This window comes from Crocodylus siamensis, chromosome 2, assembly GCF_052110815.1.
Source record: "Crocodylus siamensis isolate JL-2025a chromosome 2, ASM5211081v1, whole genome shotgun sequence".
NCBI classification, from domain to species: Eukaryota; Metazoa; Chordata; order Crocodylia; family Crocodylidae; genus Crocodylus; species Crocodylus siamensis.
The window spans coordinates 111302319-111318738 of record NC_143396.1 but is presented as its reverse complement, the minus strand read 5'-3'; the positions used below and the strand labels follow the sequence as shown (position 1 = coordinate 111318738).

The 16420-nt window shown below is 39.6% G+C and overlaps 1 protein-coding gene across 7 annotated transcripts in view; it reads right to left on the bottom strand.

The window, feature by feature from the left end:
• The window catches only part of LOC149870629 (uncharacterized), a 281125-nt gene that overhangs the window by 66791 nt on the left and 197914 nt on the right, over window positions 1-16420 (bottom strand). The window lies entirely within an intron of this gene.

Here is a 16420-nt window from a genome sequence, read left to right as displayed (position 1 = left end):
CGCCAAAGTGAAGAGCTCATCTCCATAATTTATAATTACTATTCAGTTATTTAAAGACTGTTATCAAATCCACCCCTCAGCCTTCTCTTCTCCATATTAAATAATGTGTTCTTTCAGCCTTTTCTTATAAGCCTTGCCTCCCAAATACCTCATAATTTTTGTTGCTCTGCAGTAGATCTTTCCAACCTGTCCAGATATTTCTTAAAGTGTGGACACAGTACTCCAGGTGAGGCCTCACCAGTGCTGCATAGAGTGGAAGACTTACTTTTCTTGATTTGCTGAGTAACAAATACATTAGGTTTTATGGAACAGTCCTTTAAAAACTAATATGGCTGGAATCAGAGGAGTTTGAAAGGAATTTAACTGAGTTCAACTGTAACTAATAAAAATGTTAAATGTAACAAAGACCATATCCTTTCTTTGGATTTTTATTTAAATTACGTATACATTTCTTTATTTTCTGTTAAATACTAAAGAATGTTTTATATGTATTGACAACTATACATGAGTTATTTCAGAGCATAATAACCAACCTGGTAATATACATTTTTATTATTAGGGCCAGCTGGACTAAGTGGCCTTGCCTGCAATGATACAAAATATGAAGTATAATATAAACGGTCAGCAAATAACAGCCAGTAGCATAAATTTCTCTTTGTCCTGTCTACATAGCCCTTTCATCTCTGCAGCTAGTTCCCACTGTCTCAGCAACTCATGTTCTTTTATGCACCTGTGCTGGAATTAATAAGACATGACTGGTCTTATGATTCAGCAAAAATAAATGCACCTCTATACAACCTCTTATTAGCTGGTATGTCATCACTGATCCAAAAGAAAAATAATCTCTGTAATCCTACATTGCATGTGATTGTTTATCTGCCATTAATAGACTATTTCATTGTAAACTGTAAGTAACTATATAAGAAATAACAAACTACGAGAACATTGTTCTTTAGTAAGCAATGGTTGCAAGTACCAATACCAAGCAAAAGAGAAATACAAGTGTATTTCAATCAATAAAATAGATATCTCTATAATGACCCAAATAATTATTTATTGAGGCTAGACTAGAGCCAATACTAAATTAGACCACGGCTGTTCCAATGAAGAACAACCTCCTTTAGATATGAGAAGCAGCACAATGTTACCGCAGTGGAGCTAGCCATTAGAGGGAGACATGATCATGCTTACTAAAACATATATATTATTATCCTAAAAGTTTGCCAGATGCCTTAGATAACTAGATAATGTTGACCCTGTATGCACATTATTTCCTCTGTATTCTGTACAGTAAGTATGAAGAATACTGCAAAAACAGAGCCACCTCAACTATTAAAGCTAAACCTGGCAGGTTTAAGAGTTCCACTGTATTTCCTGTTCATGTGGTTTATATATATTATGCAATATTATTTTATAGCAAAAACATAAGCAGCAAAATTTGAAAATCAGGCACTAAGAATTTGATCTTTCAGACACTGAGTTCCTTACTTAACTACACAAGAAGTTAAATAGTACTTAGGAGAGTCAAGTAATACAGATGCAACAGTGTTTAGAGAAGTAATTCTCAACCAGGATGCTGTGGGATGCCATGCAATGTTAGCACTCTCAGGTGTGTGCACACATGACTCACAAGATAAACCCAGAGATTTCAATGAAGAATCCATAGTGTCAAAAACATTCTGACCTATTGTGGTCTCTGGGTCCTTTGCAATGGAAGAATTGCTCTATTATTTTTCTATAGTTGAACAATAAATGAAAGCTATGAGCTGGCATATTCCAAGGGCTGCCTTGAGGCTAAAGAGGTTGAGAACCACTGGGTTAGAAGTTGGATTCTATATGCTTGCTCTGGAGCTCAATATTTTTTTAAAATTCCCAAGATGTATCATAACATTACAAGAAAAGGGAGAAAAAAATTAAAGTATTTGAAATAGAAAATATACTTTTAGACCTTCCAATTGTGTTGCATCAGTATTCAAGCACCCCATCATTAAGATGCCAGCTCTAGTGTAAAAGTTTTTATAGAAAATAAAATGATTTTGCAGAAACACTGATTAAAGGAGGCCAAATTTTCAAAAATCAAGTCTTTGTTGCTGTCTAAAAAGACATTTGCAAGTTCAATGTGTAGGAAAAACCTTCTTTACAAATGAAAATCAAGTTCTATCACTCCATGTTAATGGAGTGGTTGTATACCCAACTGCACAGTTGTGATCACAATTTTTTTTACAGGGAATTTTTTATGTATGTAGCTGATTAGGGTTTTGTAAATGGTCAATGGTCAGCATATCATTTTGTAACAATTTAATACAGAAATGTTTAAAATCTGGATCCGATTTTAGCTATTCCCATGATGTTTGCGCTGGAAAGGGAAAAATGGTGTTCCATTGTAGGGAATCTTTAACTGCACTATCTAAATAGTCCTGAAAGTAAATGTATTCTTGAATTTATAAATGGGGATTCCAAACTTTCCTTCATGAACTACTTGATATAAAACAAAAAAACCCAGAACTGGTGCAGTTTTTTCAGTTATAGAGAATAACGAAAGCAAAAGGTTGCAGTTGTACTTCTCAATTAGACAACAAATATTTCTTATAGTCATACATAGTCTTCTTAAACAGAAATATCGGGCATATAACCTTCAACAGATTTGCCCATCCCTTTTTCAAGTGAACCTAATGCTTATAGGAGGAGGTGTAGTAACAGTGTTAAATGCTGGAATCTTCATCTACCACCATTCTACATTACTTCAAAGAGACACAAGAGAAAAACGAAAAGGTCAGGCATTCAAAAGTACTTTAAATACATTACAAAATTGTACTGGAAAGTACTTAGGGTGAATGTGAAATATATTTAGCACTTATGTTTCTGGTGTCTTTCCAGAGTTTTAAGCTAAAAAGGACTTGGGGAATATTTATATTAATATTTCAGTACTTTTAAGTTGCTTCAAGTTCAGTTTTAAGCATGTGAAAAGGTGAGGTGTGGGCATTAGACTTTATGTCTGTCCTGCCTGGCTTGAGCATCCTTATTTTGAAACGAAGCTCTAACTGAAGTCATACTGGAATTCTCCTATTGAAAGAACAGGAGTTGAAACATTGAGAGTATGTCTACAGTATCTTCATGCCAAGCCTGGGAATGCTGCCACGAAGCACACCCTGCCCACTTGCTTCCACTTGTTCATACACATCAAAATTAGGCAGAGTAACCAGCCTAGCACCAATTTTAGGCATTCTCTCAGACAGGTTTATTGTGCAGTCACAGCTCTGCTAAGGCTGCCTCATTTTCAAGATTTGGCACACACTGAGTGGGTGGGTTGCACTTCATGGCAGCATTCCTGGGCTTAACAAAGAGGCTGACAAGCCCTAAGGTACTGTTTCTATAATGCGTCAAAACATGACTGAGAAGATCAGACAAAATGTCCAAAGCTGGCATACAATGGGAGACTGATCGCAGTTCGTTTTCACAGGAAGGATCCACTGTTGCATATCTTTCTTCAGACTCCACAGCCTAGATATACTAAGCCCTCTCCCCACCCCTTTTGAAAAATAAATTATCAAAGATTTGGATTCAGGTATTAAATGCAAACTAGCAAAGTTTGTTGATGACACCAAACTATGGGGGAGCGTGATCATGCTCGAAGATAGGCTGGCAATACAGGCCGACCTGGACAGGCTCACAAGGTGGGCAGACCTCAACCTGATGTTGTTTAATATGGAGAAATGTAAAGTGTTCCACCCAGGAAGAAATAATCCACAATGCACTTTGAGGCTCAGCAGTGCTACACTTGCTAGCACCTCATCTGAACAAGACCTGGGTGTTGTGATAGACAACAAAATTAATATGAGCCACCAATCCAATGCTGTAGCTGGCAGAGCTAATCAAACACTGGTATGCATCTACCGAGGCATCTTGAGCAAAGCTAAGGATGTCATGCTCCCTCTCTACTTAGCCTTGGTGAGACTGCAGCTGGAGTACTGGGTCCAGTTTGGGGTACCACACTTCAGGAAGGATGTGGAGAAGCTTGAGAGAGTCCAAAGGATGGCCACAAACATGAGTAGAAGCCTAGAGACCAGGTCATATGAGGAGAGGCTGAAAGACTTGAGACCGTTTAGCCTGGAAAAGAGAAGACTGAGAAGTGACTTGGTGGCAGCCCAGAAGTAATCAAGGGTGTGCATCAGGGCCTGGGGAAGCATCCATTCACCAAGGTCCTCCAGGAGAGGACAAGAAATAATGGGCACAAACTGATGGAGGATCACTTCAGGCTAGACATAAGGAAAAACTTCTTTACAAGTCAAGTACCGAGGGTTTAGAACAGGCTCCCCCCAGAGGTGGTACAATCATCCACCCTGGTGATCTTCAGAAAGCATCTTGATGCCCATCTTGCTGGAGTCATCTGATCCCAGCAGTCTTTCCTGCCCAAGTGCAAGGGGCTGGAGCTGATGATCTGTAAGGTCCCTTCTAGCCCCTAACAACTATGAAACTATGAAATTGCTAGAAAATATCTCACTGAATTCAATGGAAGTTTGATTGTGTTTTAGGACTTCAATGGAGGCATCTCAAGTGGCAACTTCTGAATATTTGCTGCAAGAAAATTGTATAAGTCTTTCCTGATATGCCTCTATAAAAGCCAACACATTTTAATCTTAGAGCTTGGCACTCTCAAATGCCATACCAGGAAATATGAATTGAATGAGGTTTAGATATAGTGTCCTGCAGCCATTTTTAAATGTGCAGGGGCTTCATACACATGACAATGAGGTGTTTTATTTAGAGTGGCTGTCCAGGAACTACTCTAATTAAAACACCACCCCCAACCCCCAAGCATGTGTATAGGCAGCCTACACTACTAGAAATGTTAACTTTTTTTTTTTAAAGGGGGTGAGGGAAATTCAGTGTTTTAGCTGTTGAGTCCCTTGAAAATGGAAGAAAATGACATCACAGATATGCTAAAGAATCTAAGAACATTTCCCTTGTGTGCACTCAATTTCTGTTTTTGTTTGGTTTTTCTTTGACTGCAAGACAGATTGGGGTAGCAAACATTTGTTTTTAGTCCAATACTAGCTTTGATCTTTCACTAATAAAAGATACAAAAACACGTTTTCAATTGGGCTATGAAGTATCAAGTTTGCAGTCCATGCTGCTGCTCTGTTGAGGTTTTTCCTGCATCTGTATGAAAAGTATCCAATAAGCCTCTTCAAGAATAATGTCATGAAAAGGGCAGAGACAGAAGCGTGGAACCACCAGTGGTAAAAACCATCAGGCATCTCTTGTGTGTTTATATATGTATGCATTGTAGACAAATTTGTTCAACAAGCAACATACTTTATGGATACAATCCATTTAACATCTCACCTGCTGCCTTCTTTGCTTTTATTAATGCATATTATTCAAAGCAGTATATAAGGTTGCTGTGGAAATACACAGCACAAGAAAGCTGCTGCTCATTTCATAAGGGGATCTGTTTCCTGAACTTGTGTTTAGCCTTCTGTTATGACCCTCATTACAACTATCAGAAGGATGACAATTTCATTTCAGAGCAACTTCCACAATTTTGAAATCTGATGGATTGCTTCCATCCAAAGGCACTTATCTAAACATTAATTATAAAACATTAAGTCTCTCTCTCTCTCTCTCTCTGTATCAGTATTTCTCCATGAAAAGTTTGACCTTGGAAGAAACTTTATTATATAAACAATACTCCAATCAACTTCCAGATCCTTTATCATCATAACTAATTAGAGTAACTCAAGATTTTCTGAAATAAATTGCAACACATTTCCCAATTAATAAATTATACCATTCCTAAGAACTAGACTTGTTCACTTGTAGACAGAAGTACTTTTAACATCTGAGGATAAGCCTAGAAGCCCAGAACTCCTGAGCCATGACACTGAACCGACACTAATGTTCTTTATGCCTATTAGCAAGTCACTTTTTATTACTAGCTAATAGGGCTGTGCAAAGCTTTGGTCGCTGATTCAATTTGGAGGAGATTTGGCCCAATTCAGCAGCCAAATCTCTGAATCCAAAACAAATCAGGAGACCCATTAGTCTCTCCGAATCAAATTGGAAGCCTTCAATTTGGTTTGGAGAGCTGTGATGATTTGAACATAGACACAGCTTTATATGTTTTTTCTACATACCTCAAGGTACCAGGTGGCTTGTAAACTGTGAGATGGTGGGACGAATGAAGCATCCCACAGGAGCACAGGGGAGTCCCCAGCATACTCAGCGGCAGACCCAGAAGTGGACCAGAAATACTGCTAGGTTCACTTCTGGGTCCAATGAGGAACATGCGGGGGACCCCGCCCCCTGGCTCAGTGACTGGTGCCTCCCGGGTCCCCCAGCAGCTGACCACTGAGCCAGGAGGTTGGTGGGGAGCCTGGCACCGAGCACACAGAGGGCTCTCCCATGCTCCTGTCAGATGCTCCATCTGCCCCACCATCTCAGAGTTCACCAGCGCCTCAAGGTACGTAGAAAAAAACATCTAAATCTGTGTCTATGACTGAATCACTGATTCTCCAAATCAGAATCAATCTTCAGATTTGGATTCAGCCAAATCAAAATCAGAACAGTGATCCAAATAAGTGAATTCAATATGGCCCGCTTCTTACACCTCTCCTAGCTAAGAATAAGTTACAGAGTATACTGATCAACTCTCTAAATGTCACAAAACAGGAAGGGTGCATAAACACTTTAAAGGATTTGATTACAATTCAACATATCTTGAAACACGGAAGACTTAGAGCACAGACAACAAAATGAAAGTTAACAAATACAAATGTAAGGTATCCCACATGAGGAATAAGAAACAGATGGACAAACACAAAATGGGAGACAACAGGCTTGACAAGTTCACTGCCAAGAAAGAACTGGGGATTATGGTGGATCACATCATTATTGAGTCAGCAATATTACACTGTCACAAAATATGCAAATGAAGTTTGGGGTTGCATTAATAGAGGAACTTTATGGGAGGTGATATTCTCTGGTTAGCCCTCAGCTGGAATACTGTGTCCAGTCTGGGGCACTGAATTTTAAAAACCACATTAAGAAACAAGACAGGGTCCATTGGTGACTAAAGATGATGATAAAAGGGTTGTAATATGAGCTATAAGAGGGAAGGTTGGTAGAAGTAAGTTTGGAGAAAGGGCAGTTAAGTGGGAATCGCAATAGCAGTTTTCAAATATTTGAAAAGCTGCCGTAAAAAGGTGCGGAAACACTGTTCTTTCCTGCCACAAAAGGCAGGACACAAAACAATGGATTTAAACTACAACAAAGCATACTTAAATTAATTCATACGGAAAATATCCTAACTATAAAAGCAGTAAAACAATGGAACAAGCTGTCTACAAAAGCTGCGTTGTGGAATGTCCATCATTGGACATCTTGAAAAACAGGCTGGACAGGCATACATATGGAACAGTTTAGGAACAGCAAATCTTGCTTCTATGCAGGGATGGTCGACATCAGTGGTTCTCAACCTTTTTAGATTCAAAGCACCCTTTGTTAAAGACAGGGCACCCCTCTGACTCAAGACATCCCTCAGAAAATGCCAGCTCTTAGCTTTCACTCATTTTTTGACCACAGGAAAAAGAACAATTTTTTTTTTGTTGCAAAGAACTAAGAAAGATCACAACAGGTCATTCCTATTTGAAATCTCTGGTTTTATCCTGTGACTCATATTTGCATACGCAACAATATTAATATTGTGAGATAGCTTTGAAAGGATTTCAGGGTATTCTGGTTGAAAATTACTGATCTTCATGATCTCTGAAGTTCTCCCAATCCTAAAATTCTATTATTTGACTTTTCTGTCTCACTTTCTCCGTTTGCCTGATCATGACAAACTCATTTGCCTCATAGATAACATTTTTGAAGCACTTGGAAAAGCTCAATGTTTAATTGGAGCTGTCATTCCATGCAAATACTGCTATTCAAGACACACACCTTTGCAGAGCTCTTTATATAATAATAAAGAGTAGGCAAGTAGCCAACTTCCCAAATTTACTGTAATTTATAAACTTTAGATCTGATAAATTGTAGCAATAAGGCAAATAAAACAGAGATCATCTTTTGCATTATAAAGGTCATTTTTAATGGTTTACCTTTTCAGTATGTAAATATAAAATTTTGCTTGTGCTCTAGGCTGTCAGTGCTACTAACTGCTCCCAAGAAAGAGCTCCAAAAATCTCTTTGCAAGTCATCAGCTGAATCTCTCTTTCATGTCTAGGTGACCAAACCCAAACCAGGGCTGTCTTAATTATGCAAAACAAAAAGCCACTCACTTTTAAAAAAAATTAACAATCAAGGAAGGATTAAGCAGGTCTCAAAACAATCATTTTGAAACTAGAAGTCTAGTTTACAGGATTGAATTATAATCTTAGGCTTAGATTTGGTTTTATTCATGGCGTGATCTTAAATACTTGAAGCCTGCCATGACAGCTCCAAGGGCACAAATTTGAATCCTGGGCTTGTGCCACATGTTGTCCCCAGAACTGAAAATGGGAACCCGGTCATGTAGACAGAGGTGTCTGCTGTTGGTTAAAAAAAGCAGCATGTTCTAACCACGGCAGCTCTGCAGGCTTCCAGGTTCTGGAAGACCTTTCATCTTTAACTTCATTTTACTTACACTAATTTTATATGGGTGTAACTTCGTTACTTTTAATTTATTCCAGTGCAAACAATAGAAGAGTTAGATCCCAAAATGTTCACCATAGGAAAATCACAGTAATAAAGGAGAAAAAATAGGACTTTTCCTGCTAACATTTTTGATTATGAGAAAGGCCTTTTAAGACTATCAAGTCCACATCTTACATCAGAGGAACATCCCCTAGAGTACATTTTTCCAATGCTTTCTTTGTCCAGTCCTGGGGTTTTTTTCCAGGTGGTTGCTGATAAGTATCTCTGTTCCAAGGTATAATCGGTTTAAGTATTTTCTATTTCTATTTTAATGGGAAAATATCCTGTGCTCCATAAAAGTAAATCCGAGAGGAGAAACATTTACAAAGATCCTGTACATCATAAACTATTATACAGAAGACATGCCAAGATTTGCTCTTTCAGAAAGATTAACAAAATTATATCAAACCCTTTAAATTGTAACCCCTTTGATCCAAGCAGCTAGTCAAAATGTAGAGTTTCATGGGTTGTTTCAGTTAGGAAGAGAAATTAAAACTGGAGCCAGATGTTTTTGATGCAATCCTGTGACCATTTAGTGTCCAGACAACAACCAATGACAAAAGTGTATTGAGCATGCACTGCGTGCTGACTGCTATTCTCTGGTGGACTATGCTTTAGTTGTTGTTCCTCTAAAAAACAAAATAGTGATGGTTCTACCTGAAAATATACAGTTACTCACTGGGCACATCTACATGAGACATTTACTGCTGAGTTGCCTACTTAGCTCCTCAGTAAAATGTCAGCATTTACACATGCAGCCCTATTAGGCCATAGTAAACTAATAAACACAGCCGTAGGATGGTACTGCCCAACACAAGCACTGCTGTAGGATGGTACTGTCCAGCCCCTACTCCAATTCTCCAGGATGTGAAAAAGCTGCCACCTCCATTGGCAACGAAGGTATTGGCAGCAGGGGGGAGGGGGTAGCAAACAACTGGATGCAAAACTGCTGCTCCACCCAGCTCCATGCCACGCTGTTCCATGCTGTTTTGCAGGGCCCACCACAGCGCGGGGCCCAGGACGTCACCCTGACTTGCCCCCTGCTAGGGACAGCCCTGCAAGTACTATCCTATGGTGGCATTATTTAGTGCACCATAATGAATGCATAGACACTGACAGAGCTGACTGAGTCATGAGGTTACTTTATGGGGCCTGCTGGCTAGCCCCGCACTGAAGCACCCTTGTGCCCTAGCCAGCCCCTCCATGAGCCAGGTCAGAGCATCCCTTGGCTGGCAGGCTGACCCTACCAGGACCACTGGCTGCTTCACCCTGGCTCGGTGTGCTACAGTCTCAGGCACACATATAAACACTCTACCCAGGAGCAATAAGCTCCAAATCAAACTGCACTGGAGTTTATTCAGTTAAATCAATTTCACATGTAGATGCACTCATTACATTTTCCACATACCAGTTAATACTTTTGGTTTTTACATTTGTCCTTATGTGACTTTTCTCCTTTTTTATTTTTTAAAAGGAGATATTTTATTGAAATATTTTACTGTATTTTGCACACGTGAAAAAATCCAGATTGCTAGCAAAACCTAGAGTTGCTTAGGGCTATTTAGACCCCTAAGTCCACCATTCAGGCACCACTGACTTTTTACAATCATGAGTGCCTACGTTCCTGTCAATCAGCCTTCACAAATCCAGATAAGCAGAGGCTGATCTAGACAGAGCACAGGGGCATGGCTAAAACTGCCTTTTGGATCATATCCAACCTGGGAGCCTCTGGAGACTTTTCTTAAATCTTCAGAGGCTGTAATAATCTCACTCCTTTCCCTTCATGCTCAGGTACATCCTCTTCCTTACCCTTCCCCACACTCTCCCCCCTGTTGCTTTTCCCCATCTGGGACAGGATCAAGCTTCAAAGCTGGTCCTGGGGTGGGCTCAGCTGGGAACAGTGAATGCAGGAGAGGTGATGGCCAGGGGGTTCCCCTTTCCCATGCCTGCTCTCCAGGAGACCAAGCAGTGCAGGGGAACCCACCCCCCACCCATCCCATTGCTACAGCTGTTACTGTTCCCAGCAACATGTACCCCAGCTGGTGATGGCAGGAGCAGCTTTGAAGATTCCCCATCCCTGGGGAAACAGCCCAAACGCTGAAAGGAAGGCCATGGTACAGGACATATTTATCATATCTTCTACAGTTGCACTAAACTGGAAGGCTTCTGGTCCGAGAGTGAACCAACACGTTACACTTAGACCCTACTAAATCTGTAAAAGGTTAAACTATTAAAGTTAGAATGGGCTGGAGAGTCATCTGTTAAGGGTTAATACTGTTTCTTTCCTGCAGAGCTCTGAATTGCCAATAGAGGGCCAATGGGAGGAGGGGTGTGGCTGGGAGCTAGGATACTTGGGCTCTATCCCTGCTCTGGGTGGGGGTGGGGGTGGGGAGAGACTGGGAGTGGTACATCCTGGGAAGCTGGAGGACTAAAAATCGCTCATTTTTTCTCCATAGAGCAGACTGAAGTTATCCCAAAATGAGCTAAGTACTAGTAGCATGGCCCAGAGTTAACCTTCTGCTGAAGTGCCATAACTTTGAGATGGTTAGAAAACACTTATCCTGAGTTAACAAGCTTTAATGTTTTAAGTGCCCTTAGTCTGGTCTAAATGTAATGTGTAACTTGACTTTGAGATTAGTCATTAAATCATAGAGATCCAAGTCATTCAGTGATATAACCCCAGGTTCTTCTATTGTGTACCAGGCAAATGTCCTGAACTATTAACAGGGTTAGACACCTATTTACATTCTTATGATTGCAGCAGCTAGAATATAGAAATATTCACTCTTGTAAATGTTCATCAACAGGAATGAGGGCTTCATAATCTGATCCCATGGCAGCAAAGAACCTACATTAAAACTCCAGCTGAGCTCCTTGAGAAAAGATGCATTAAAAGAATATTTAAAACTGGAAAAATTTAAAAGATTTTTCAAAGTTATCCAACTTTTAATAAAAGTATTTACTGTGGCTTGCAATTTACCATTGCTCTATATTCCCATATACTCTATGCTATACCTTACATCCCTGCTTTGCCTGTTATTATGGTGGGAGTCACCAGATGATGCTGTTACACATAGTTTTAGAATGCAGACAAATAACACATTTTTATGCAGTAAATTAATTTTATTACACAGCAAAAGTGGAGTGGACATGTAACACAGAGCCCTTTTACATAACAAATCAGTCTAATGCAAGTGCTTGAAGACTTAACTCCATTTTAATGTCATTTGTGTCTGGGAATGCAAAATAATAAATAAAATATAAGCATGGAAAACCAATCATTTTCATGAATTCACAATGAAGTGTGTAAAAAAAAAAATTGGAAACCTGCATTGCACCCAGCATTAATTCTTACATATACTTGACATCCACTTGCTCAATTTGCCATCCATATTTTGCTTGCTAGACAAGGGTTATATTTTTGCTCCATCTTACACAAAGTGACCAAAGAGGAAATCTATTTTAATTTAACAAATCCAAGGAGGAAAAGTTGAGTGGCAGTTGATTTGGGTTAGGAAAAAAGCTCAAAAAATGTTCATTTTTGGCTACTATTCTTACAGAACATCCTGATGCTGGATGATTAGGAAGTGGAAAATTCACTTGAACATTTGCACACTGCTTAGCCATTGTATCTTTCAAAAGAAGTTGCAGAAACCTTTGATGTTACATTATGAGAAAGGCCAGTGAAAGGACACAGCACTGAGGTCTAGGTAAAGCCCAATTTAGAAACTATCAAATCTGGACTGAACTAAATCCTTTCATAAAGACAGTTTAATCCCCTGTGCAATGGCTGCAGTACTGGTATGATCTTTTGAACTCTAAAGACGTTACAAGCTCTGTAAATTAAGCTTTTCTGCTCAATTTTCACAATTGCATTTGCTACCACTCTGTGCTTAACAACAAATTTCATATCTAATAATACAAGGCATATATTTTTAATGATTTTATGGCCAAAGCATGTGTTTTGAACAAAATCAAGAGTGATTACAGAAACAAGAACACCTGGCAGGAACCCCTGGCAACACTCTTTCAGAAACTGTCACACAGGTAAGATCCCTAAGGATTGGAAGGGGGCCCACATTGTGCCCATCTTCAAGAAGGGGAAGAGGGAGGGCCCAGGCAATTATAGGCCAATCAGCCTAGCCTCCATCCCAAGGAAAATCCTGAAAAAAACTCATTAAAGAATCTATGTGTGATACTCTCATTGAGGGTAAGCATGGCTTTGTCACATGTAGGTCTTACCAATCTCATCTCCTTCTATGAACAGATTTCTTGCCACCTGGACATGGGAGACAAGGTCAACTTTATATATTTAAACTTCCAAAAGGCTTTGGAAAAATTGGAAAAACTGGAAGACTGTGGGCTTAACTGCTCAACAGTTCAGGTGGAAAACTGGCTCCATGGTAGAACCCAGACAGTTCTCATGAACGGATCTCTGTCATCCTGGTGAGAAGTGGCCAGTGGTGTCCCTTGGGGGTCCATGCTTGGACCAGTGCTTTTCAACATCTTTATCAATGGATGTGGAGGTGACAAGCTTGCCGCCCAAGTTTACAGATGACACCAAGTTATGGGGGAGCTTGGCCATGCCAGATGATAGGTTGCAGATACAGGCAGACCTGGACAGGCTGGAGAGTTGGGCGGACCAGAACCAGATGAAGTTCAACACTCAGAAGTATGAGGTGCTCCATCTGGAGGCAAACAATCCCTAAAATACCCATAGTCTCAGTGGCGACAATTTGACTTGCACCACAGCCAAAAGTGACGTAGGGGTAGTGATTGACCATTGCATGAACATAAGCCAGCACTGCGACGTTGTGGCCAGCAGGGCAAACAACATGTTGGCATGCATTAACCGTTGCATCTCATGCAAAACTAAGGAAGTGATACTCCCACTGTACTCAGTACTGGTGAGACCACAGCTGCAGTACTGTGTCCAGTTCTGGGCACCGCACTTCAACAAGGACATGGAAAACCTTGAGAGAGTGCAAAGAAGAACCACCCATATGAACCGGAACTTGCAAGACAAGCCATACAAAGAGAGGTTGAGGGACCTGGGCCTCTTCAGCTTACAGAAGACAAGGCTGAGAGGACACTTGGTAGTGGTTTACTGCTACATAAGGGAAGTACATCAAGAATTCGATGAACAGCTGTTCACCAGGGCACCCCTGGGGAAGACCAGAACCAATGGATACAAACTCCTGGAAGGCCACTTCATGCTCAGTTCCAGGAAAAACTCCTTCACTGTCCGGGTCTCTAGACTGTGGAATAAACTCCCTCCAGGGGTAGTGCAATCACCTACCCTGGAAATCTTCAAAAAGAGACTGGACAGTCACTTCGCTAGGGTCACTTGACCCCCAGTTGTCTTTTCCTGCCTAGTTCAGGGGGACTGGACCCAATGATCTACAATCTCCCTTTCAGCCGCTAACAGTCTATGAATCTATAAATATCGCTGTCCTTTCAAAATGTTCAATTTTTAAGTCAGCAATAGTAAAGGGGTTTTTCTGTAAATAGATAAGACTTAAGAATGAGTTCTCTTGGACTGGATTACCAAAGTCAATTCAATGCCCACTCATGTAATTTCTCTTTTATTTATTAAGGACAAAATTTTGGATTTGTCCTCTCAACCAACTGGGGCGAGAATATTTTCCTATAAAAATAATATTACTGCCTTTCTGAATAGTGTCGCTACTTTGAAAGCAGTCATCAAATCAAATGCATGAATTGGCCTGGTCATGCCTTTAAGGGACTGGATAAATTCATGGATGATAGATCTATGAATTGCTATTGAACATAATAGTTGGAGATGTTTCCTCTGGCATATCTAAACCAATAATGGTAGATGCAAAGGAAGATACCACATAAGGGATAGATCATTCTAGAGATATCTGGTTCAATGCTCTCCCTCTGTAGCATCCATTTTGGCCACTGTTAGAGACAGAATACTGAGTTAGATGGACCATTGGTCTGACCCACTATTGCACTTCCATTATTATGCCTTCCCTGTTAGTTCTTGGGTTAATCTTTCAATGATGCTTTCATGTACTGTGCAACAGCATGCCATCCAAAGATCTCTAAGAGTTTATTCAAGCCTCTCAGCATCTTTGTGATTTATTATACCTTTATCATAGTGATTTGTGAACTAAGGTAAAAAAAACTAAGTTAGCTGCCTGAGGCCATGATGTGAGTCAGTCTCAAAACAGAAAGAGTATCTGGTACCAGAGTCTCACACAGCAGATTATAAGTAGTTCCCACTGAATAAAATGGAAGTCACTCCTAGTCTGAGAGAGAAGCAGCAGCCTCTTGACTCAATCCCAAACTTTTGAGACTGGGTTGCTATCTTGAATAATTTTCTAATATATTTTTATTTAGTCTTTCCTACCCCATTTCAAAGAACAAAATTCAGTCAACATCACTACTGAAAAGTTGGTCATTGCAGTTCCTGTCTGGGAAAAACCCAGTGAACACTGTCATATTTTATAACACCAGAACCAAAAAATGGCCTCAACAAAACCCACTGACAATACAACATAATAATGAAAGATAACAACTTGGTGCTGAATTAATTTCCAAAGGGTGTCACAAAAAATGGGCTGGATCAGGCTGAGGCCCAGCCATATGTGACAGAATCAGACTTGAAAACCAGCAAGTAAAGTGCACTGCCAGTTTGAATCCAGAGAAAAAAAAGTGCCCCGGTATCAAAAGTTTGGGAAACAATGACCTAGAGCAAAGGTTCCTTTGCAACTTTGCAAACTCTTTCTTATTGTATACCCCTATTTCAGATTTACCAGCTGCCCATGTACCCCTACCAGTATACATTTAATATTTTAACCCCTTAAATACTAATTATTATAATGGAAATTAAAACTGCCATTACACAATTTTTCCCATGTACCCCTTAAAGATGTCTTGTGTACCCCCAGGGGTATGCATACCACAGTTTGGGAACCCCTGATCTAGAGTATTGTGATTTGATTTGTCACTCATTCAAAGACCCAATAAAACTGAAATTCAACAGGACTTGGGACTTGTGAAAGGACAGTCTTATGGTTAACAAATAGACTGAGATTCAGTAGCTTTAACCTAAGCTCCGCTAAAGAATTCCTTTGTGACCTTTGGCAAACGTCTTACTCTCCTGGCACCTCCCTCTATAAAAATGGGGTAGAAGTACTTTTTGAGTTACAGGGGTGTTGCAAAGATAAGCCATATCTGACCTCCTGAATAATACAGAGACCGTAAGAATTCCAACTCAAATTCATTCACTAGCCCTAAACTGTCACTTAGATTAACCATATTTTTAGGAAATATATAATCTTGATTTAACAGTTTCAAGTAATGGGGTATCTATCATGTCCCCTTGTAAGTTATTTACAATATAGAATTTGAGACTAATTTAATCATTAGAGTTTATGCTTTCATCTGCCATTTTAACAATCCCTCTACTGTTACATAAAGACATCTGATATGTAGTTAAATATTCAAAGTAAGCATTACCTCTTAATCTTCATTTCAGTAAATGTTAAGAGATTGAGAGGTACTCTAGTCCCATGGTAATACATAACATGCAAAAACATGCAAAAATTAATTGTAAAAATAGGTATACACTTTGTAAAGAATTTCCTTTTTCATAAGGAAAGGAAGGCAGGTTTGGGAATGTCCCTATCTGATAAACTTATGTAGATAGCACTGTTTATAACTATATTCAATCAGAAATAAAATATTGGTGTATTTATTTTTAAAATTTAAA